This window comes from Cuculus canorus, chromosome Z, assembly GCF_017976375.1.
Source record: "Cuculus canorus isolate bCucCan1 chromosome Z, bCucCan1.pri, whole genome shotgun sequence".
NCBI classification, from domain to species: Eukaryota; Metazoa; Chordata; class Aves; order Cuculiformes; family Cuculidae; genus Cuculus; species Cuculus canorus.
Genome location: NC_071441.1, coordinates 43,909,815 through 43,934,516, shown reverse-complemented (window position 1 = coordinate 43,934,516; position 24,702 = coordinate 43,909,815). Strand labels below are relative to the sequence as shown.

At 37.1% G+C, this 24,702-nt stretch overlaps 1 long non-coding RNA gene across 1 annotated transcript in view; it reads right to left on the bottom strand.

Annotated features, from left to right (window-relative positions):
• Window positions 1-481: 481 nt before the first annotated feature.
• LOC128850331 (uncharacterized) overlaps window positions 482-24,702 on the bottom strand; it is a 111,833-nt gene continuing 87,612 nt past the window's right edge. The window contains exons 3-5 of the long non-coding RNA XR_008447646.1: window positions 17,984-18,128; window positions 9,424-9,576; window positions 482-8,087 (exon numbers count right to left, since the gene is read on the bottom strand). This is a non-coding gene — a long non-coding RNA (uncharacterized LOC128850331). The remainder of the gene's footprint in view (window positions 8,088-9,423; window positions 9,577-17,983; window positions 18,129-24,702) is intronic.

Below are 24,702 nucleotides of genomic sequence, written 5' to 3'. Positions count from 1 at the left end.
TTTCAGTACTCTAGTCCACTGAATTTTAAGAACTGTTAATTGACCTGTACTGCATTGGAGTAAATGGATGTATAATTTTGGTATCGAATTGGATACATTTATAGACATAATTAGATACCCAACTTAGCAGATTATGTAAGCATGTGTTTATCTCCTTTGCTATTTAGCAAGTTGCTGGTCCAGATCCAATAAGGTGAAGCAGTTGGTTTTAAGAGCTATGCCAAACAGAGGTAGATCGCTGAGAGAAATCCCTCATTAAATGTTATTTTGCAGTTTTGTACATGAAAAAAAAAGTTAAAAATGATGGAAATTAACAAAGAGGTTTAAAGTTCTCGATTGAAACATTTCACCTCTCAGCAGACATGTTTAAGTGTTTTCACTGAGTTTATTTATTTAGTTGCTCTTTTTTTGTACACAAAAGTATGCAATAGAAACTGGAGATAGAACTGAATAATCATACAGTGAATTTTCCTGTGTTTATTTTTCTAGTACCTAGGCCTGGTTGTGAGCAGTGGACAGTGAACTCCATAAAAGATTCTTTTAAGATTCATACAGGATTTTCCTATTTGACCCTAGAACTCCTGCACCTCAGATGAACATACACTGTCATGTGCAACAGAACTGTCCACACATAGGCATTGTAGGTTGTTCTTACATTAATTATGAAATATTCTGTATGTTATTTGTTGGAAACTCTTTGTAAATTTTAAATTCCAGTTGCAGCTATTGCAGGAAATAACACACAGCATATTTTGTGTGAAAGGGCATGTACTCTTCAGAAATATTACATCAGACAAAAATTATGGGTTTTTTCCAAAATTCCTACTTCTGTTAGAACATGGGTGCCACTATTATTTTGCTAGTTTGACAATTATTTTTATTTATGTAGAATATTAATGTACCAATTTTCATGTTCCAACAGGGAAGCGTTTTCTTGTTTTACCAAATCAAACAGGTGAACAAGGCATTTTGAAACGCAGTGCTTGTCACTCCTCTCATTCCTTGATTTCATGTCAATAGATTGATGAAGTATAGACAGGCATTAGGTAACTATATACAAATAAACAATTTATGAAAAATTACCATAGTAGGCATTATTAAATGTATAAAGGACACTAGAAATTCCTTCCCTATTAAGTTTGTCAGAAAAGTTATACTTAGCAGTGCTCTGTGAAAACTGCAACTTTGATTTCATGGTCTAATAGTTTTACATGCATTCACATCTTCTCTTCAATCAGATTTCTGATGCTATTTAATATTTTTTTTCAGTTAAAAAAACGCCAATGTATCAATTTGTTCCCAAGGAATAGGCATGACTCTTCTCAAAGAAACCAGGATGACTTTAAAATATTATATTACGTTATGACTTTACCATTGAGGACACTGAAATTAGATTCATAGAATCATAGAGCGGTTTGGGTTAGAAGGGACCTTAAAGATCATCTAATTCCAACGCCCCTACCATTAGTAAAACAAATTTATCTTAAAACTGTTATGTTAGCTATGAATACTTTGCATAATGTAGTCATTTCTGGAAAAAAAAATCTTGATGATTTCTTTCTGTAGATGAATGAAGATTCCTTTAAGATAACTAACTTATAAATACAAATATGATTAACTTAGAGTTGTGCAGTACCAATTTGGGGTTTGTTTACCCAATTCGCACAGGAATTAGGGGTAAAGGCCAAAGACAGAAAGTTTAGAAATCCAGGATGAAAAGTTATGGTACAAAATATGTTTTAAATTTTTGCAGCTGTTGCTGTTCCTCTTTCTCTACTATCCAGATGTACAAAAATTTGTGGTTTTAGTCTGGCTAGTGTCATATTGAACATTAAACATTTCATACACACAACTGAAGTCACCCTTAATTTCTTCACCTTCATTCTCACTTGGACATCAGTTAAATTTTAGAACTATTTTTTACCAGTGGAGTCATTCTGCAGATACACAGTACGGAGATAAAACATAGATTCTGATGGCTAATTTTTCCATTATTCTGTAGTGAGATTGATTCCATTCTAGCTTACATTTATGTTGTACTGCTTTTTAAACCTAATTGATAAAAATGGAGTAATGCTGAAATCCCTGGCTAATTTATTATTATCCATGGCTATTTAAAAAAAAATAATTTAAAAAAGCTGAAATTTTTTTATCAATCTATTTATTTAGTCTTGGCCTCTCAGTGAAATATTATTATCTCTGTTAAAATTCTTTTCAGGTTTAGAGACTGGTTTGGTAGTAGATACCATTTTGCCTTATTCTGAATCTTGTTAGTGGGTCTCTAAATTGGTAACTTCATGCCAGGTTTATTTTCCCAAGATTTATTTTCTAAATATGAACCAGTGTTTCTTCAAAATAGTGATTTTTCAGGTATAGCTGTAGAGGTTCATCATAACAATACACTATCTGAAAATTCACTATCTGAAAATCCCAGTAATTCAAGGCACTTTTGATAAATGAGGAAGATAAAAGATCAGCACCTTTGCATTAAAACTTTGCCAGAAATGCAAACTGAAAACATTATTTATTTATTTATTTATTTATTTAGCAGGAAAGTAGGGATTATTCAGTTAAATATGAATTAATTATGACAGTTACTCTGGTTTAGGCAGTAAAATATTAGAAAAATTACATATGTACACATATATATTTGCCCCAAATGTTATAAGCCATGTGTCTAATTGGGTCTCAGTTATCTACCATCTTCTTAATTTTATGAAAGAAATGTGATACTTTATGTTTTCATGCCTGGTAAATACAAGTATCACTGCCTTGTACATTAAATTATTGCCAAAGATTCCAGGGTGAAAATGACCTTCAGAGAATTAAATCAAACAGATGCCTCCTCAGTGGTGTTCTGACTTGAGAAAAGATGCAGGGAAAATTCTTTCCCATCCCTCTCCCTACTTTTTTCCTGCTGGGATAAGGCCATTCCTTTTCTCTTTTTGCTTCCTCTCTCTCCCTCCTTACTGTCAGTAAGAGCAAGGTCTTTCGTTTGCTCCACACCACCAAGCTTACAAAGCTGGATAAACATAACTTTTAGCAGACAAAGAGCCATTCTCTTTATTGATTGCCATTGATTGTTTTTATTACTCATTTCTCCGTGTGGGTAGTCTGCATCACAGGACTAGTCCAAGTGAGAATTACCCAAAGACAGCAACAGAATAATGTCTTTCAGAGCTCCCATCTGGCCTGCCTCCCAATGCCAACATCCTGCATATTGACTGTGCCAAAGCACCTTCTCCTCCTCTTCTTGTGGGAACACTAGGAACTTGCCTATACTTGGTATACAAACCACTGGATTAGCCATTCAAGTTAAAGGTTAACTCCAAGAGCCGTTTAATTTTGCAATCCCATTCTCTGACAAAATTCCTTTATTTTACTGCATGGAAGCCTCAACTCACATTCAGCTGAGGTTCATTGGCTTTCAAGAGTCAGCCTGAAATTGGTGGGGAGAGCACATCCTGAAGGCAGTTTGCCTAGCCAACGTCTAATTGTCACCTGAAGGATCCTAACTCCTACTAGCAGTAGGAGAGAGCAGACAGGCCAGCTAAGCCTATAAAATTTGTAAAATTAGGTAGCTGGCACATGAACGCAAGAGGTATAGGAAAGGGCAGGTCTTTGTCACCTGATTTGTGAGGAGATAGCTGTTTTACACAGGATTCTATCCCTGGAGAATAAGACCTTTGCCTCTGGGCTTGGCGTGTCCAGGTTTTCTCTTGTTTTGTTTTTCTGTCTTGAAAGAGAGCAGTGGAGTTATTAACAGCCCTTGGTTCCAGTGGCTGAAAATGACCTAGAGAGGTAAATTTGACCAAGAAAAAAATGCAGTGGACTAAGATCATGAGAACAATAATGGGTAGGGTGAGGAGGAAGGAAAATAGATTTTGAGAAGGTGTGTAGTTATTGCTTTGGAGTAAGACAAATCAACTGCACCAATAATACATGTTTGTCTAACCTGGTAATAAAACCTGCAATAGTAGACTTCCCATTGGCTCTCTCTTCTTGTGTTTAACTAGCTTTGATGCTCTGCCTTTGGAGTGCTCATTTAAGCAGACATTTCTATCAGCCCTGCCCTTATACTGCATAGTTCTCCAGCTCCTCACATGAAAGCTTCATTGTTAGTGTTTGTTCTGCCTTTTCGTATTTAGACAATCTTTCACCTAGCCAGGGCAGGTGTAATGTCGAGCTTGTTCTGTGCCAAAAGTAGCAGATACATGCTCCTAGACTAGTCTTTACATTCTTATCCAACTTGTCAATACATACGTAATCTGTTTTTATGAAATTCTTTTTATCTGTACCACGAGTTGCAACATGTAAATGTTTGTGTCTACCCTGAGTATATACTTTTCAAGGACATTTTTTTAAAAAACAGGCTAAAACTTCTTAAGAGGCTATCTCCTGGTTTGCAAAAGAGCAGTTAATTTAATAGCATTACTTACAGCATAATTATAATAGTTCATCCTCCTGAGTGTAGAAAGAGGTGGGGATTTAACAGTGGTGGTGGGAAAGAATATTTGAGCTTCTGTATTACGGACTAGCTTTTGTATCCATAGTGGTCCTAAAACTTAGGAAAAAACTTCCATACCTGTGGCCCTTCTTTAGATTTAGCCAGTTCAGTAAAACTGAAGAAGTAAACAGAAGCAGACCTAAGATTTTGTCAGAACTTTCTGGAACTCAATAGTTATCAAAACATTGTGTAACGTTCTAGCTCAACAGTTCTGGGTTTTGGCTCAGACTCTTATTGCACTTGAATTGTTTCCGAGTGATCAAAAGAGAAATTAATAGATGCCTAGTAAGAAAGCTCACTTTATGTTATTTACAGTCTAGTCTAATCTCAAGACATTTAGATAGCTGTGATAAACACCCCTTTGAACTAAACCTAACTTATTTCTGAAGGATTACTGAACTCAGAGGTCTATGAAAGCATTAAACACAACTGCTGTCTCAAATTATTCTGTCTTTCTTGTGTGCTTACAAACGTTTTCATAAAACTTAGAAGACTTCACATTGTGCATTCATATGGCTATTACATATATATTAAAGGAGAGCAGCAGTTTGTTGTATTTTACTATGAGCAGATGATCTAAAATAAGGGCACTTACTGTCTTAGGTATAAAATGGCTGGATACAACAGAGGGGTGTTTATGCTTTCCACAGCAGGCATCTATTAATAGAAATCAGAGCCTGGACTATATCCTCTAGTGTACCCATAAGCAATTCAAAAATATAATTAACAAATAGCCAGCAGATGTCATTTATGTTTTAGGTGCCAGAAGGCTGTTGTTACCACTGTGAAGTACTTCGATGACTTGCACTTTGGGGAATACATGATTTTCTTTGGAGGTTGAACTGTGCTGCTTATTACATTTCAGTGGAAATTAGATTAAAACATTATAATCTATATTGTTAAAAATTAGACATCTGTGTCTGACAAAACCTATTTTTTTAGTGTGGCAATCACTGTGAAGTAAACTGAAATATGATTTTTATTCTTTTTTACATTGAAAATGTATGTCTAACTCTCATCAGTAATTGATAGCAAAACTGATTAATTTCAGTAGAGCAACATCAAACTAAGAGTAAAGTTAAGTTGCTTAAATCCCAGAGTGATTTAAGCAGACAAGTCTGCTTCTGTTTAATTTGAGGCATTTTCATTCAGGTGATGTAAAATTCTTATCAAAAGAACAGTTACTTTGAGCAAAATGATTAAGCTTCTAGGTTTCATACATTTTTAAATTATGTTGAAACTAACCAGATGTTTTGGTGAGCAGAAATAGAATTGGTTCGTATTACAATGTTGGCATATTCTAAAGCACTTTGTTGCACATGATGTTAATTTGCTTTCTACAGAAACACTGATTTTAATAATAACAAAGCCAGAGACAAGTGCCATCTTTTCCATGTAGTCATGAACTGATAAGCACTTTCCCATTTCTTTTCAGCTCCAGAGTGCTGAGTTACATGTTTTCTGCTAGAAATGTTAAAAATGGAACAAGCTATCACATATCCAAACAAGACTGTTGCAGCTATCTGTTAGTCAAAATTGTTAAGATTTTATGTATGTTCTGCTGTGTTTTGAATATTGGGTTAGATTTGTTGTATTGCTATGATCCAAATATGAAGAATATAGCAGACATTAGAGTTACATTGTCAAGGTAATTGCAGTATATTTCCATGCATTGTTATATTTTATAATGCAGGAATATCTTTTACGTATGTCCAATTTCTATCTAGTAGATCACTACATTTTGAGAGTTTAATTTTTTATATTTTTATTTTGCATTTTAATATATTTGTAGTAGTATTAAATCGCTTTTTTAATTATCAGACTAAAAGATTGTGATAATTGTATGGAATTTTGCATATCTTTGTCAAAATACTCAATAAGCTGTGATACAAAATGTTTAAATGTCTTCTAACACAGTGTTCATAAAAGATTGTGTGACTGTAAGGTAATGGACAGCTAGACACCAGGATGTGTGCAAGCCTGTGTCAACTGGACATTATGCTGTGAGCATGAGTAATTAAACATTTACAGAGGGATACAGAAGGATGTACCTTAGGCTGAGATCTTTTGAACTTGTATGTGTAGTAATATCAAGAATACTAAAATATTCAGAAGATGTCCAGTAGCAGGGGTGTGGGAAACAACACTCATGTTTTGGTAGTGATGCTGACCATAGAATGGTCTTAGAGCCTTGCACTGTTGGACAGATGGTCCCTTGCAGCCAGTTGTCAGTATCAAAGTTTCTGTACTGGTACGACTCTCTTAGCTTTCCGAATGTGTCCATTCTCTCTATATGCACATGGACAGACAAGTATGTCCATGGTACAAACTAACGTGTGAAGCAGGAGTAGAAGAAAGTTTCTGAAAATTTGCCTGAGCCGAAGTGGGTAGTTCTTTTATTCCTATTGCAGAGACCCTTCCCAGGAGAGAAGCGTTGATAAGGACAAGGTAGATCTGGAGAATCACGTCACACAAGGTGTTGATGAGCATTTTTAAACCTTACGGTAACTTGGATTATGCTGACCCGAGCTGGATAGAATGGTTCTAGAAATTTAGAATTTGTTCCAATCTTCGTGTCATTTTACTTCCACATTAACAAGTTGTTTCTTATTTGAGGATATGCAAGTTTGTACACTCATAAATCACTTTCAGCCTTATGATTAGGAGATGCAATGTTACCAAAATAGCAGTTTTGCATAGCACAAAATGCTTGTTAATCTTACTAACTGGCTGGCTGCATGTAGGACATCATGTACCACAAACAGCCTCCAAATAAAACACTAAATATTTAGATATAAAACACTAAAATACAACATACATTTCTACATATTTAACTTTGTACAATGATGAGTGAGGGCCTGTTCACATTTATTCTTTGGTCATTACTGGAACAAACACATTTAATAAAAAGATGAAGAGAGACTGACATGCAAGTTATGATGGCAATTTCAGGTTTTGTTCCCATCTTGATCCAACACAAAACATCAGAATTACTCATATGGTGGATAAGAAATTGGTTGGAAGGTCATACTTAGAGAGTAGTGGTCAATGGCTCAATGTCCAGATGGAGATCCGTGACAACGGGTGTCCCTCAGGGGTCTGTACTGGGACCAGTCCTGTTTAATATCTTCATTGATGATATAGACAGGAAGATCGAGTACACCATCGGCAAGTTTGCATATGACACCAGGTTGAGTGGTGCAGTTGAAACACCAGAAGGACAGGATGCCATCCGGAGGGACCTCAACAAGCTGGAGAAGTGGGCCTGTGTGAACATCATGAGGTTCAACAAGGTCAAGTGCGAGGTCCTGTATCTGGGTCGGGGCAATCCACAGTTTCAATACAGGCTGGAGCATGATGTAATTGAGACCATGCCTGAGCCCTGCAGAGAAGGTCTTGGGGGTGCTGATTGATGAGAAGCTTGACATGAGCCGGCAATGTGTGCTTGCAGCCCAAAAGGCCAACTGTATCCTGGGCTGTATCAAAAGCAGTGTGGCCAGCAGGTTGAGGGAGGTGATTCTGCCCCTCAATTCCTCTCTTCTGAGATCTCACCTGGAGTATTGTGTCCGGTTCTGCAATCCTCAACATAAGAAGGATATGGAACTATTGGAACGGGTCCAGAGGAGGGCTACAAAGATGATTAGAGGGCTGAAGCACCTCTTGTATGAAGACAGGCTGAGAGAGTTGGGGTTGTTCAGCCTGCAGAAGAGAAGGCTCCGAGGAGACCTTATAGCGACCTTCCAGTATCTGAAGGAGGCCTACAAGAAAGCTGGGAAGGGACTTTGTATAAAGGCATGTAGTGATAGGACGAGGGGAATGACTATGAACTGGAGGGGGGAAGATTTAGATTAGACATTAGGAAGAAATTCTTCACGATGAGGGTAGTGAGACACTGGAACAAATTGCCCAGGGAAGCTGTGGATGCCCCATCTCTGGAGGTGTTCAAGGCCAGGTTGGATGGGGCTTTGGGCAGCCTGATCAGTGGGAGGTGTCCCTGCCTATGGCGGGGGGTGTGTGTGTGTGTGTGTGTGTGTGTGTGTGTGTGTGTGTGGAATTAAATGGTCTTTAAGGTCCCTTCCAACACAAACCATTCTATGATTCTATGACTATGATTCTATGACCATCTGCTACCCTTTGCTTTTCTACCTTTTCATATTTAGATGCCACTGTGTGCCTCCTCAGGGCTAAAATATTACGCAGAACGGAACATCAAAAACTCCTAAGGCCTCTAGAGTGGGTTATTTAGTTAGGCTTAAAATGTCCAGTCCCTTACAATCTTCCTAATTTTATGAACTGTCTGAAAAAATGTTCACAAATGTTGGATCCCAGAGAACACATGAAAGAGTCTGAAGGAAAGAGCTCTGGGAATTCAAAGGCAGATGACACGAGCTTCCAAAGGATTTAGTTTGGATGTTGGCTAGACTGGATATGGCTGACTGTGCAGCTGGGTCTCATGATAATCTAGTTCCTGGCACAGCTGAGGATTAGGACTACCCAGGAGCTTTCAGTCTAGCATGTTATTGTCATGTGAGATAACCTGTTAAGGGTGCCACCGGTGACCTATTCACAGCATGAGCCCCAGGCTGCTTTTCCTTGTCACTGGCACTCTTACAACATGCCTGATAAGTATTACTTAAGACTATCATGAGGGAGAACAGGTCCCTAATAGGTGAGAGATAGCCAAGGACTCATGCAGAAAACACTTGAAACTTAAAAGAATATATAGAAGGAAGCCGGTATGAGTGAATGATAGGTACAGTGGTCTAGGAGGTCCAGACTAAGCTTCTTGAGTGATTACTACCACCAGGAAAGGATTGAAAGTTGATTACTTTGGGAAAGAGGCATGACTATCAGCTGGCTGAATCAGATTAGTTTTAAGCAATCCTGCTAAGCTTTTCTTTCAAGCTCATACTCACTTTATCTTCTGAAATGCTGTTCCTTTGGGAACCAGCCCTCCCAAATAGTGTTTAGGAACCTCAGATCCCAGTGAAATGCTGAGATGCAACTGCCTGCAGGACTGCTTGGAGTTTGTGATGCACGCTTGGGCTATCCTCATTGTGAACTGCAGCCTGGAACATAAAGGTGTGGATTTAGAAAACAGCATCTGAATATCTATGTCCAAGATTTTAAATAATAAAAGATAAAAGCAAAGGTCTAAACCTGCACTCAAGTAGATTAACTAGAAATCTACTAGCGGCTGATATTCAGATTTCTGAAAAACAAGCCAAAAAATCAGCAAAAACCTATCTAGTGTCCTATGCCCTCCCACTTAATGCTTCTATTTGGTATGTAGCCATATTTACACAATGCATGTATCTAACTGGGCCCATTTCCAAATTCTGTAAGTCAGTCATGGGAAATATAAACAAGAAACTATTTAACTTTATACAAATCCTATACAAACTTTATACAAAACTTTATACAAATGTTAGATGTTACACATACCCCCAGTATTCCAGAAAAAAAAAAAATCACTTTGACAAGTATAAGTCAATGTGTAAGTTAAGCTGAAAACACAATTGCTTGTAAAATCTCAGCAGGGCTGAAAAGTAGAATGAGAAAATCTACAGGGCAAGAATAGCTGCACAGTGCACTGATTTTCAGACAGCTGTTCTGCCTTTTTCTGTGGCATCTAAATCCCATGCTGGAATAGATGCTGTCTTTTAAAACACTAACTAAATATTAAACTTGTACACTCTGTCTTATTGTTTGCATTCTTTGACACTTAGCTGTAACTCATTGTAAGATTCTCAGATGAAGTCACTTTTTGACAAGATGGCTGATAGCTCTGAAGTAATATCGTAGAATCATAGACTCACTAGGTTGGAAAGGACCCACTGGATCATTGAGTCCGACCATTCCTAACAATCCCTAAACCATGGCCCTCAGCACCTCATCCACCCACCCTTTAAACACCTCCGGGGAGGGTGACTCAACCGCTTCCCTAGGCTGCCTGTTCCAGTGCCCAATGACACGTTTCCTAAATGTTATAGTGCTTCTCATTAAGTAGCATTCTCCTGGCTGCAGGAGGAGAAACATTGCTGTACTCTCTGGATTAGCTAAGCTCGAGGAATCACCCTTTCTCTTGATCTTTCCTTACAGAAAGCAGGGGAACCTGTGACCAGCATTTTTTTTTTTTTGGTGGACTAAAAGGCCATATTGCAGAACTCACTGCTGATGCTCATTCTTACTCATTTTATCTGTCAACTAATTTCTGAAGGGACATGATATACTCGTGAAATTTTATTTTCTTTGAGTCTATGTACATGTTTTAGTTATGTATCCATCAGCTTTTGCTTTGTTGTCTGAACGAGGTCAAGAGTCAAAGTCACGATCAAATATTGCTTGTTTATTTTTCATTCTTGGTAAGAAAATAATTCTTTCATTTAATGATTTACGAAAAATACAATATGCAAACTATGGAGGTAGACAAAACCAAGTATTTCACTGATTCGTGGATGTCTGTGGGAATTTCATCAGTGCACCTAGAATCCCCCTGAATACACAGTGCATTTAAGGCACAAGATGTTGGTATTTTGTAGTTATAACAGCTCCAGTTTTGTGATAGAATACTAATCCTAGAAAACAGAAAAAAAAGTATTTGAAATAGGAAACTGAGAATAAGTAGGCTTTGTTCCTATGTTTACTGCGGTCTTTGAGGGTTATCTCAAATACTCATTTGTATCAGAGCTTTCAAAAGCATCCACTTATTCTGCAAAGTCAATTGAAGATATCTAGGAACTGATTTCCTCGTGATAGTCAAGGCTCCTGTGTACTTCTGTAGGAGTATCAGGACTCAACATAGGAAAATTAAATGGCATGCATCTCAAATTGAGCACTACCATTAAACAGAGTCTGGATTTAAAAACTTTTGTTTTCTTTCTAATTCCTGCTAATATAGGCAGAATGGTCCTAATATTCACCAGAAAAAAAAAAACTCCGCAGTTAGTTGGCGTGTTCTGAACATCTTCTGGACATTAATTTAATTTATGATAAATAACTTTAAAAAATAGTGCTTTTATAACAATGTTTCTTGACAAGTCACAGAAGTTATTCACTTACAAACTGATTTATTTGAATTGCTGATAATACAGTATTATACTATGTTTATAAATTAATCTCACTCTCCCATAATTAACTTAGGCAAAACTGAGTTCTAGCCAAACCTCTAGCCACATACTTCTTCTACACTAAGCTACTATAAATTTAGTATCTGCACGTTGAAAATATGGCCTCTTTTGTCACACAGCAATCTGGTGTGCTGAATGTTGTTAAGCGATTTGATCTACAAAAAAATACCAATGAAGATTAAAGTATCATCCCAAATACTTTCTTATAGTATCTGTTGCAGGAAGTTGCCCCAAATCAGTAATAAATTTCCCTTCTGTCTGTGAATACTATTAAAATATTCCAGAGAACAAAAAAATATTGGCTTGCTTTTTCTATTCGCAACAAATTTTTATAAACTTGTTTCACATTTGATTGCTTTGGGATCATCTGGAATAAGTGTATGGCATCAGTAGTCAGAAATACTCCTAAAATGTTCTCATTTGGAAGTAAGAGAGAGAAGTCTAACTTAAGCTGCTGCTAAAATGGTCGGGATTTATCACCCCTAGCTTTAGCCATCTATATTTAAACATCAAGTTTATATTACTTGCTTCTTTCTCAGATTATGCTAATAGAGTGAGATAAGCACCTCCAATGGATGATTCATGCCACTTTAAGACAGAAATCTAAGATAGATAGGAAGTGCGTGTCTTTCTGTTAGATAAGTCTCCTAGATGATGAATTTATACAAGATATCTAACTTGCAGACAGCCAAAAGTGGTTGAAAGAAATCCCAAGAAACTACATACTCCAGAACAGGAAAACCATAGAAGAATTTGGCAGGGAATATAGGGAAGTTACCGTCACCTGATTATGACACTGCAGAACTAAAACAATAATTTAAAGAAAAAATCCTGAGACTATCCGTGAGGAAAGAAGAAACATTAAGATTCTTTTCTGTCTTTCTTTAATAAATATCCTGATTTTAATGTCTAACAGTGAATTGCTGGAAGGGGCTATATTCATCATAATTTTGTGATTCCTTTACTGTAATTCAAATATTTATTCCTAGTTTAAATTCTAGGCATATTCAGTCAGTGACTAGGGGCACAATGCAGTCTATTGCTGTCAGCCACCTGCCTTGGATATCTGGCCCACATGGAGGGGGAACCATGCTGGAGAGGGATTCAGGCAAGACTAGAAAATCCTGCGTTGTCTGGAAGAAGAGCCAAGTCAGATGTCGAAAGGTGACAGTATTGTCACCGAGGCTCAGCACTGGAATTGAGAAAAAAAGGGGATGCCTCAGTACTGCTTCAGTTCATTTGCTAACAAAAACATTTGTAAAATCTATGAAGTTGTTACCTCTGGCATAGAAGGGATGGGAATAACAATAAAAGCAGCATATAATTGAAAATGTATTAGCTTGTCTCGCTTCCTTTGCATCTTCTCAGAGGCATTCTAAAGAGGCTTTTGCATCTAGACAGACTCCTCGTGACTTCTGCTTCTTTCCTATCTCTGACTTTTTCTGAGAATCTGGATTGTAATCTGCTGTCCTCCTACAGGTCCTTATGGAATCTTAGTGCTATCCAAAAATATCCATGTATTCTACAAAGAAACTGCCTATTTGCTTGGAACTATATCGGCATCCTGGGTTTTGCTAGATTGTAGCTTCAACTCATTAATTTCCTTCCAGAACAGTTAATTTCCAATGTAATGATCTAGGTTCAATAAGTTATTTGAGCAGCCATTTTAACCAAAATGGTTCCAAATTACAGAGTTCAGGTAGAACTCAATCTCTAGGTAATCTGTGGTTGTTTTTTTCCCTTCTGTTTACGAATTGTTACATATTTGCTTGAAACACCCAAATAAATTATAAGAAAATTCCTTCACACATGTACTGAAGTATGTTTCAGAGCCAATCTAGGACACAGAGGTATTGAATTCTTTCTGTGCTTTCTCAGATTTAGCAGTACTCTGGGCTGCATAGCATATTCAAAGTCATAGTCAGGTTGTTTGTGTATAACTTGCACCAGACTGTATTTCCTATTATGAACATTTTATAATGTGGAACAGTATTGACCAAAGATGAACAGACACATAAATTGAAGTTTTAGAGGAGTTTTAAGGTTTTTTCATGTTTCCTTCAGTTTCAGACACTATTCTCCTTTTCCTTCAACATTATGCATGCAAGCATGCTAATACTTCTATTACATAAGTGTTCAGAAATGCTCACATTTCACAGGAAAGATGCATCTCATTCACACACCTTATGCAAACAAGATATAAATTGCTACACAAGTGAGGGCACGCAACATTATGCTTAAAGGACTGTTCAGGTGAAGTTGTCATGGTCCTTCTTTGTGCCAGACAGCAAAACCTTTCCTTTGGCTTGTTTTCCTCTCTTTCTGGGACTGACAAAACAGTGCTTCTTCATCACTAATAGGGAAGAGCTGTGTGATGAAAACAATCCCCCTTTCATGTTCAAGGTTGAGTTGACCTCTACAGAACATACTCTTATGCAGGAGATTCAATGCCAACTGGACAATTTTTAAAGAGCTAGCCTAAATGACATGAATTGCATGCATAAGCATATGGGTTAGCTTAAGCTCTTGTAAACCTTTATCATCACCCTCACCTTTGTCACAGTCCGAATACAGCTGTAGAAAAGCAAACTGCTCAGCAAGCAATAGGATGAAATAGCTATGGTTGATGCTTGGTGATTTTTTAAAAGATACATAGTCTTCCAGCTGGAGTCTTTACACAGCTGGAACACATAAGCAGTTTGTCTCAGGTGCAGATCTGTAGTCAAATCACAGGGGTTTTTTTCTTTCTCAGCCAAAGTTTCTGTCCTCTCAACAGCCCATTTTTAATTTTTTTGAGAAATTACTGATTGAAAGACGTCTGCGGGTTGATTGGTAAATATGTGCAAGTTACTGGAGTGGACAAGGAGGCAGATGATATGATCATATTTTGACAAGAAACTGGACTGTGATAATTCCAGAAGCCGTTCATTTAGTTAATATCTAAATGTTAAGGGGTGAAACCAAATTCTATTCCCAGATTTTCAGACACCGAAAGATTGTAATTTTTAGTGACAGTCTGATAACCACTATTTCCCAGGAGAGTACAAGACTGACAAAAATTGCCTGAGTCATCACTTGACTTGTAAAGTATGAATATTACCTAAGGCTAGATATCTGGCAACAAAAGCATAAATTGACAGGGGCACAATCTTCATTAGTAGTTCACTGTTCTTAGTAGTTCATTATTTCTAAGTTAAGTTCTTTATTCAAGAAAGTTTCTATATGCAGCAGAAGATATACTGATACTCTCTATCTTGAATTAAGTAAACTTTATATTAAATTTAAGTCAATTTTACCATACATTTATTGAAAGAAGAGAAGTACACTGAGGTAAGAGTGGAGAGTAGACATAGCAGGTAAGATGCTGACAGCTGCATTTCCCTATTGCTCCGCTATTCCCCCTCCCCCCGTCTAACTCTGGTACTTTTCCTGTAACACTCCTCACTGCAGGGCAGCTTAGGATTGTTTTGGCAGGGAACAGTCTGCTTATTCTCCCTGGAGACTACGGAGAGATCATAAATCCTTTTGGAGTTCTTAACCCTTATATGTAACTGGCAGCTTTAATTTCCTGCATTACTAGATTCGAGCAAGATGCAGTACTAGCATGCAGACAGAAGACACACATATTCAAATTACTGGGTAGACAGTCACACACTTTCTCATGTTGTTATTTAATGGATTTTGCAAGCAGAATATGTTGTGCACTGGAGATACGGTGTTTGAGACACACCAGTGTCATAGTTATTCTGATATAAATAGGTTGCCGAATTTTCTTTGGTTAAGAAATTCCTTCTTTGAGTCGTACTAGTGACTTCTGCCCCCTTTTCCACAAAATTATGTTTTGTGTTATACTCATTCCCTTCTGTATTTTTGTCTTGGCATAACTGGCACCACTTTCATGCTTATGTTTCTACTATTAAAGTAAGAGGGAATCAAGTACCAATGCTAATCACTCTAGCAAGGTGTTCTGTGAATGCTGCTGATTTTCTAGCAGATAAAAGGAAATTATGATGTGTTAAGCCAATCCAGTCCACTATTTTGATGAGAGAATATTCTGTTTGAATCTTTTTGCAGGTGGCTAAATAAAATATAATGCCTTATATGCCCTACTTCTCACTTATATTCAGAAAAATTTGGTTATGATACTGCTCCAATAATGTTTTCACTGAAACAGCACTGCTTTGCATGTATTTTAGAACATTTCATACAGGAGTTAACATTTATCTTGCATATAAAACAGAGAAAATAAATCATATATTCCAACTGGCACATGGTTTTATTATTACGGTTAGGGAGATGATTGGTTCTTATGTCTTGTTGCATGAGCCCGAAGCTGCAAGAAGCATTTGTGAAAGAATGCTGGAATGCTGATACATAATTCTTGGGTATTTTTCGCCGTTTAGCATGCTGGCATTAGTGTTTGACTTACTGTGTGTTCCTAAAGATGACAGAACATTGTCTCTTTTCAGTTTACAGGATTTTTTTGCCTCCTTTACATAAGGATTGCTTTCACAGCACTGATTGCTGAAGGCAAGTGCTGTCTAAATGTCTTTGAATGTACACAATCATCAGAGGCATGTTTTGCAACTTTCTGTCAAAATCCAATAAAAATTCAGAAATTGAAGGAGAGATTATGAGAATCTACTAGGCAGATAAACAAGTTTCTAAAAAGGGTATTTTCCACAAATAAAAATTTGCCAACATAATTTTTGAAAGAATCCAGCAGTTCATGAGTTGCTGTGAGTCTGCATTGTCTGTCCGATACCACAAAAGCGGATTTTGTTCAGAATTCAGAACCAGAAGCAACATGTGAAATGTACAGTGGTGATAAGGTCGGATATGACAATTTTACCAATGTCACAGTATTTCATTTGAACACGATGCCCTCTGTCAACTGCATAAATCCAAACACAATGACATTTAAACAACTCAAACTCCTTCAGTGACAAGCCAGACTGGCAGTCGGTAGTACACAATGAGAGAGCAATAAGCGGAAGAGTTATAAAGCTTGCCTTTGTAGGGACTGTACAGATCAGCTGACCACCAGATGATTTCAAGGGAAGGTTTTATCTCCCTTCATATGCCCACGGCAAACAGATAAATAAAGCATCTATTCCTCTTTCTACAGATACAAACTGAAGCAACTTTCCCAAGAACAGTAAATAGGTAGCAGTGCGTACGTTTTCAAGGTTCTATCAATAAAACTAAATGATGTTTTTGCTAATATGGTTCAACATATGCTACAGCTCTGAGTTGTTTATACTGAATGTCCACAGGATTCTTAGAGTTTGTCTTGATTACGTGTACTGTCCCTACTTTTCATGGGAAGTTACTGATAGGAAATTGCCAAGCAGGTCCAGTTGTGGCTTAGTGGCAGTTCTGGGATTTAAGTACTTTGAGAATATTTCATTCATGTTCACTTAGAGTTTATATTGGAAGTTGAATTTCAGTCCACAGAAACATGTGAGTAATGCACTGCGTACCAGAATAGCAGTGATTTCCTATGATTTTCTTAATTTTCTCAGTAATGTGGATGCTATTAGGAAGATGCCTCCTACCTGTTTAAGGATTTTAAGCTCTTACTAGAAAAACAGCAGAAAATGGTACATTATTTGCCATGCATAATTAGGCTCTTGCAACATGAAGACAACAGGATATCAAACAGTAACTCTGAAAAATAGGTAGGCTATTTAAGATATAGATTAAAAGGACAGGGTTTTTTTTCCAGGTTGTAGGTGGGAAGTTTTGGGTATTGTCCCAGATGACTCAGTTTGTCTGGCTTTTCTGAGTATGTGACAACCAAAGTGATGTAAATATAAATTACAATCATAACAGGCCAATGCTGCTTTTTAATGTCTCCATTGTGCCTCAAAACACTTACTTTCCTTTAAGCAGCACAAATGTCCTTAAGGCACTATTATTTTATTAAACAGCTTACTGATACAACAGTCTTCAGCCACAAAGTTTGTTTGCATATTGACAACAGCAATGCTAGTATTTAAATCAATCCTGAATTTACAGTGTAAGGACAGCATTTTCAAAACTTTGAGTTAAATACTCAATTCCCACTCAGTCTTTTAATGTATTTCCAAAATTGCTGCTATAGAGGCTTAGACTGAAATTGGGCTCCTTCATAATTGTCATAAGTCTCACAGATTAGATAGACCATGGAAATGGTCCATCTAAGGATGTACCTATGAAACTACAGAAATATTTTATGAAGCAAATGTTGAAACATTTTGATCTTGTCTGTGTTGATGCAGAAATAACTACGTTTCAGGCCCGATCTATAATAAACACTCTTGTGGAACTGAGACAGACTTTAAAACATAAAATTCAACCTTACTGTTCCTTTCTCTGCTTTATTTCAAGCAGGGACGTTTGTGGTGTACTTCCTGGGCTGGAAGGAAAATGCAGTATGTTTTTTGAGCTTTTGCCTTGAAATCTTTCTGTCCTTCCTCAGTTCCCTTTCCACCTTCCCAATGTCGTATCTGTAACAAAATGAGAAGTTCAAAATGCTGGTGATAGACAGTTTCTGAAACAGGTGGTGTTTATGATAAAGGCTCTGTACATTGTTTTCTCTCTGGTATGCCATATCTCAGCAGTCAGTAACCTGCCCTGAGTCAGATATGCAACTGCTCTTAATAAATGAGAGAAAAAACCCCAAATCTGTGATGAACTTTTGCATATAATGGCTTCAACAAAATGCAAAAGAAACATGTAACTGTTTAGCACATGTTAAATATGAATTTAAGACATCAGATGGGCTTTTCAGTAAGTTCATTAAGAGGCTAATAAAGCATTGCCATTTATCTTTTCAACACCCTGCATACTGTGAACATTAGAAATCCAGCTCCTCATTAATTAGAGAAAAAACATTTCTGACTGTGTGTCCATTCAAGCTACCAAATAATGTCAAGTAAAAGAACTGTTCCTAACTCTGTAAATGGAAAGCTGTGTGGAATGCTATGGAAATGACGTTCTTCAAAGACCAATTCTAAAAGCTTTAGGAAACATATAGTGTTATCTTTGCTCTTCCAATTCTTACTCGTGGCACAAAAAAAACCCAGTTAAAAACGTACACTAGACTTGCAGAGTGCCTGAGGAAAGAATCCACATGCAATGGTTACATGTTTAAGATAGTGTTTGTGCTTGGGAGTGCGCTGCTTACTGTACCCACAACAAGGTTTAAGATCTGACAGAGGCAGGCTGTTGCTCAGTTCCAAGGGAGGCTGTACTTAAACCCATCAAAGCACCAAAAGAGAACATTCTGGAGAACAGTTTGGGAGCCTACAGGCCCCTGCACAGTCATTCGAAGCCATATTCAGAACAAACTACAAAGCATTTCTGTTGTTCAGTTTATACCAAATAGATTGGCAGTAGCTGCTGCATGGGTGATTTGTACAGTGAGTCAGGCATATTTCCTGAATGGTAACTATCAGCCAATTTGATCTTTCTTCCAGAAAGACTTTTTCTTTCCTCACGGAGCGAAAATTAAGAAGAAAAGCACTGAAAACCAGAATAAAAACATGAGGCAACTGAGTTTTTGATACAAAGAGGTAGGAAAAGAAAAACAAAACCAAGGAACTCATTAAAACAGAACAAGACAGTGTGGTATGCTAACACAATATAGCTTTGGAGCATCCCAAGCACATTGCAATTTCACTATAACAGCTTACTTGACAGGAGCCTCTGTCAGTCTTATCACCAAGGCCATCACTGAAGAGCCTTCTGCTTTGTAAATGAAGGCAACATTTAGTTTAAGATTTTGCACAGTTCGTAGTTACTTTATATTCTAGAAACTCCATATTTTCTGCAATAGGAGTGGTTAAAAATATTACATGAGGTTTTTTTTTTCTAAAAACAGTTCTGAATTTCATTCCAGAACACTATGATTATTTTAATGCAAATTAAGTTCTCCCTTTTTTTCTTTCTGTTTTGCAACTCAGCATGCCCGAGTAGGTAACTCCCAAGCTATAAGAATATGATATCTGGAGTAAAATATACAAGTAACCTGTTTTTCTTTCAACCAAACTATCCTCAAAGATGAAGAAAAAAAATGCAAAATGGAACAGGGAAAAATAACCCTTAAATACTAAAGTATGTTTTCTTCAGTGTATGTGGGAGGGATAAGACAGAAAGAAGAAAAGGGGAAGGAAAATATATTTGACAATTCATTTCAAGCCAAGTTTCAAAATTCTTCCATTTGTCAGTGAAAAAAAGTTCTGTGAAGCCATCTGATTTCCCTAAAACTACCAAAACGACACCTCCTTATTCTCCGTCCTCCATTCCCCACCCCCCGCCCCAGGTTTCTCTTGCCTGTCAGTTTGTCACAGTAGCACATATTGTAGATCCAAACAAACACCCAGCCTGTCATACTAATTTCATGCTCCCTGAAAGGGAGGTCAGATTGAATGTCAGCTGTGAATCAGGGCCTCTAAGTACGTCCTTCTCTCTCTTTCTGCAAAACACCATCAGGACAGCTTGATTCACAGAGGATTGTATATTAATTCTAACTGACTGGCTTCCTGGGTATATCTCACTCAGCCATGTGCAATCTATTATGTCTCTGGACTGAAACCCACAGTGACGATATTTAGAAATTTAATACGTCCAAGCAATTAAGCCATTGATTCCCATCCAAGAACTTAATCAACAGGACACATTTTCTTCAACTGTGATGTCTCATGAATGAATTAATGCAATTCAAGATTCTTGTGTTTTGAAAATGTGCATGGTTAATTACAGGCTAAAGCCAAACACTTTCAACAGAACAGATGATTTGCTCTGCTAATCTGGGGCATGTTTAACTCTGTGCTTTGTCGTTGACAACAAAACCCATTCTAACAACTTCTTGTGCGACGGGTCAAGGAGACTGTCACATTTTCTTTTTTGAGTCAAGACTATTTTCATTCCAGAAGCACGATGACTTGTAGTCCTGAGAGGAAATGAAAGCATAATAAAACATGAAACTACTTCTTCTGTGTATCATGGATTCTTTTCATTTTTGTGTCTTAATTTTGTGGAAAATTCATGTTGCCAGACTTATTTTCTCCTTAAGTGGACAGAAGACCAAAGAGAACCTAAAGGATTTTCTTTTCTTCTATTTTTTTCTCTTTTTTATAATCTTTGCTATCTGCACAGATTTGCCTGCTTTGCTTTGTATGAGAAATGGAAACTATCATCTTCCAGTCAACCTGCTGCAGTAATTAACTCCTAAGACATGTTGCAGAACCCATACAATGCTTGCCTTATTATGATACACTTCTAAAGCTGCCCTCAATGTTTTCAAGCTTTATTTGTAATAAGCATGAACAAGCATATTTTAATTAGTTATCTTTAAAACAGCTTAGTTTCTTTGACAGTATTTGAGGACGAAAGAATATCTGTAACAGATCTATAATATACAGTAGATTATGAAGTCTGGGCTTCTGTGTGCATTGATCGTATAAGTCCACACAGACATGGTTGTTATATATCAACAGAAAGATACAATAATTAAGAATTAAGCTAATTGGAAGTATATAAACATATCAACATAATCAACATCTGGCTATATAACAATTAGATATCATATTTTTGCTATGACTTTTTACCATCTCTTCATGATTCTACTATTGTCAGGGTTTTTTCAGCAGATATTTTCTTACTATGTTTACGCAATGTGGAACAGAATAAGAACTCAGTTGTACTTGAAGTCCTCAAATACTACTATAATATTAAAAAAAACCCTCCACTACCAGCAAAGATGAATCGAGAAATTGTACTAATGCCTATTTATATAATTAAAACTATAACATATATCTCTTGTCCCTCTCCCTCCTCACCGCCATCTTTAAGCTGTATGTGGTTGTTGGGATGATCAGCAGCCTTAAATGGTTTTCTGGCTTTTAAATTAAATGAGTAAACCAGAACATGCTTTCAATTCAAAGGTGCAAAGAGAAAAATGACATGTATAACAATTAAGACTGAAATATGGTTATACATGGAAATTATCCCATTTCAAAGGAGCTTTGGAGAACCTATTCTAAAACTCGGCAGGTTTTCACCAATCAACAGCTAAAAAGTCATATATGTTGGACCTGAGGTTCAGAGATTTTAACTAGATTTGGCTGACAAGTTTCAGCCTAGTGAGGATCCAGAAAGTAAAATAAACATCAATGGAAGAGAAATTTCATCATTACCTGACCTTTAAAATAAAACCCGTACTTATTTTACTCAATCTTGTATCCCAGAATTTCACATGATGGTAAGAATGCCTTATTATGACTAAACTCTTGAATGTATTTGTTAGTAATTAATTAACTGGTGAGACCTACTGTTGTTTCAGCTACATGGCTGAAAGAACAGCATAATCCATGACATTCATTTTAGGAGGAGAGTTTGTGGTACATTTGGCTTGAACTGGTTTTTCAGAGACCAGGACTTTGGCTCGATAGCGTTGTATTTGTGTCCTAATGCACACTAAATCATTCTCAGCATTTAGGAATTATACATCACAAAATTAGAGGGGAAGGCTTAACTAAGTGTACTCAAACTTAGTTATCAAAATAATATGCATTGCTAGTGATCCATAAACAGTTATCGGATTGTCAAAGTTTTCAAATACATTCCAGTAATTAATAGCTGACCTAACAGCAGAACTAATTTATAATTTTTATCCAAAGCTTAGAAGTCCAACATCTGCAATGTTTATTCAGTAAAGAGTAAATCGGTACCAGAATACATAATGCATACATTATATTGCTACTATCATATACTTGTGTTAATCTTTCAAGATATGAGAAATCTAGAGTCTGCTGTATGACTTTCTACATATAATCAGAGGTGAGTAACAAATGAAATGAAAAAAATTTCAGGAGAATACCCCAGTTTCATCGTCATGGTACATAAATGTCACCTTGATTAATAAGGTGGCATGCAGTGCTAGCCAAGTCACATTTCCTAGATGCTATGCATTTCTCGTGTTCTCAGAGGTGAACTTGCAACACACAGGCTATGATGTGCAGTAGACTTGAGCAATCACTGTTGCATTTGAAATCAAGTGTTTGACTTTTCAATGCCCTATTACATGCTAAGCATTCTGAAAAAAAATTACATGTTAAGTATTATAGAACTGTAAATTCTGAATGAATTTTAATTTTAATTTAAGTTTTCCTACCTTGCTTACCCTCCCCAATTAGGAAAACTACTGAGTTTGCAGGATGTTATTAAGCAACATTGGTAAAAAACTAAGAGGCAAGTTATTAATGGTAGTAAGTACTCAAAGAATAGTCATATTAAAAACCTACAAGGGCAAATAAATACAGGACTTTGAAAGATGACTAAATCATTTTAAAAAAGGCCTTAAAATCATGAGAATACTAGAGGAAATGAATCTTTCTACATGTACAATATAATGTCTCACACCAAATGATAGCATAACAATATTGTCTGGCCATTCATTTGTGGTCATCAGCCATTCTCAGAACTATTAAAGAAGGGTTTGAGTTTTTCTGGTATAAAAATACTCTACTTATTTTCAATCAATAATATCTCTACGAGAACACAGACTATCGAAAGTGTAGGTTACAAACCTGTAATGCTTTACTGCAGTTCTAGACAGACTAAAATAAACTAAGAGTCCAGAGTATTAACTAAGTAATTTTCTGCTTGTTTTGCCAAGTTACAATCTGGGACAATCAAACAATAGAAGATAGTTATTCTGTCACGATCAGAGTTGGATATGTTTTTAGGCAAGAGTAGCTCTGGATTTAAGTATGAATGTATCTCGATTATTGATGCTGCTTTTGGGGACCAACAGTAAATAGAATCTTAGTAAGTTAACATAAGCAGGCCTGTGGTAAAAAAAAAAAAAAAAAATCAAACTCCATTACTCATATGCATATTCTTTGTCTTAGGCTTATATTGGTCTGTAAAGCCTGGACTACCATTTTGGCTGGCTTTTTTGCTGCTGCTGACATACATGTACCTGAGGATTACAATAAAAATCTTATAGGTGCTCTGGGAAAAAACGCCTCTAGAAGTGAGATTCTGATTGACATACACTTCTTTTTCCAAATATATCTCAATCCATTCTCAGTCTATGTTAATTAACTTCCAGTCAGGCTGTTTTCTTCCATTTCTCCTGATAATGCAGTAGTGGTCAGGGAATCATCACCTTATCAAAGAGCTTACTTTGTTGAGAGTAATGGTTTAGACCTATGGAAGTAGGTGCTCTCCTGAGGCTAAGAGAAAAAGGTGTTCTCCAATTGATTTCATTGTGGATTTGTGGACTGTGGAGGTACAAGCTGACCTGCTAAAATGGAAATAAAGATGTTGGGCTGGATCTAGTTACTATTAAAGGGCTGATTTTTTATGCAAATTACAATAGTTTAATTGAAAAAGACCCACAACCATTTATCTTCCAAATCTGGGAAGAGGCCTTGAAAGCACGTGCTCTAAGGAGCATGGAAGTTCCTCTGCATGAGGGAACTGACCAACGTGTTTGTAGAGCAGTAGTGACTGTACTGTCACTCTGGCAGTAAAGCTTGCCAGTAAAACACAAGTTAAACTTGTGTGTGTGTTTTTTTTAGTATCCAACCCAAACCTCCTCTGGTGCATCTTGAGGCCATTTCCTCTTGTCCTGCCACTTTTTACCAGGGAAAGGAGACCAACACCCACCTCTCTATAACCTCCTTTCAGGCAGTTGTAGAGAGTGATAAGATCTCTCCTCAGCCTTCTCTTCTCCAGGCTAAACAATTCCTGTTCCCTCAGCCACTCCTCATAAGACTTCTGCTCCAGACCCTTTACCAGCTTCATTGCCTTCTTCTGGACACACTTCAGTGCCTCAATGTGGTTTTTGTGCAGAGGGGCCCAAAACTGAATCACTTTATTTGAGGTGTGGCCTCACGAGTGCTAGATTCAGAGAGACAACCACTTTCTTACTCCTGCTGGCCACACCATTTCTGATACAAGCCAGGATGCTGTTGCCCACCTGGGCACACTGCTGGCTCATACTCAGGCAGCTGTCACTCAGCCTTCAGGTCCTTTTCTGCCATGCAGCTTTCTATCCATGCTTCCCCA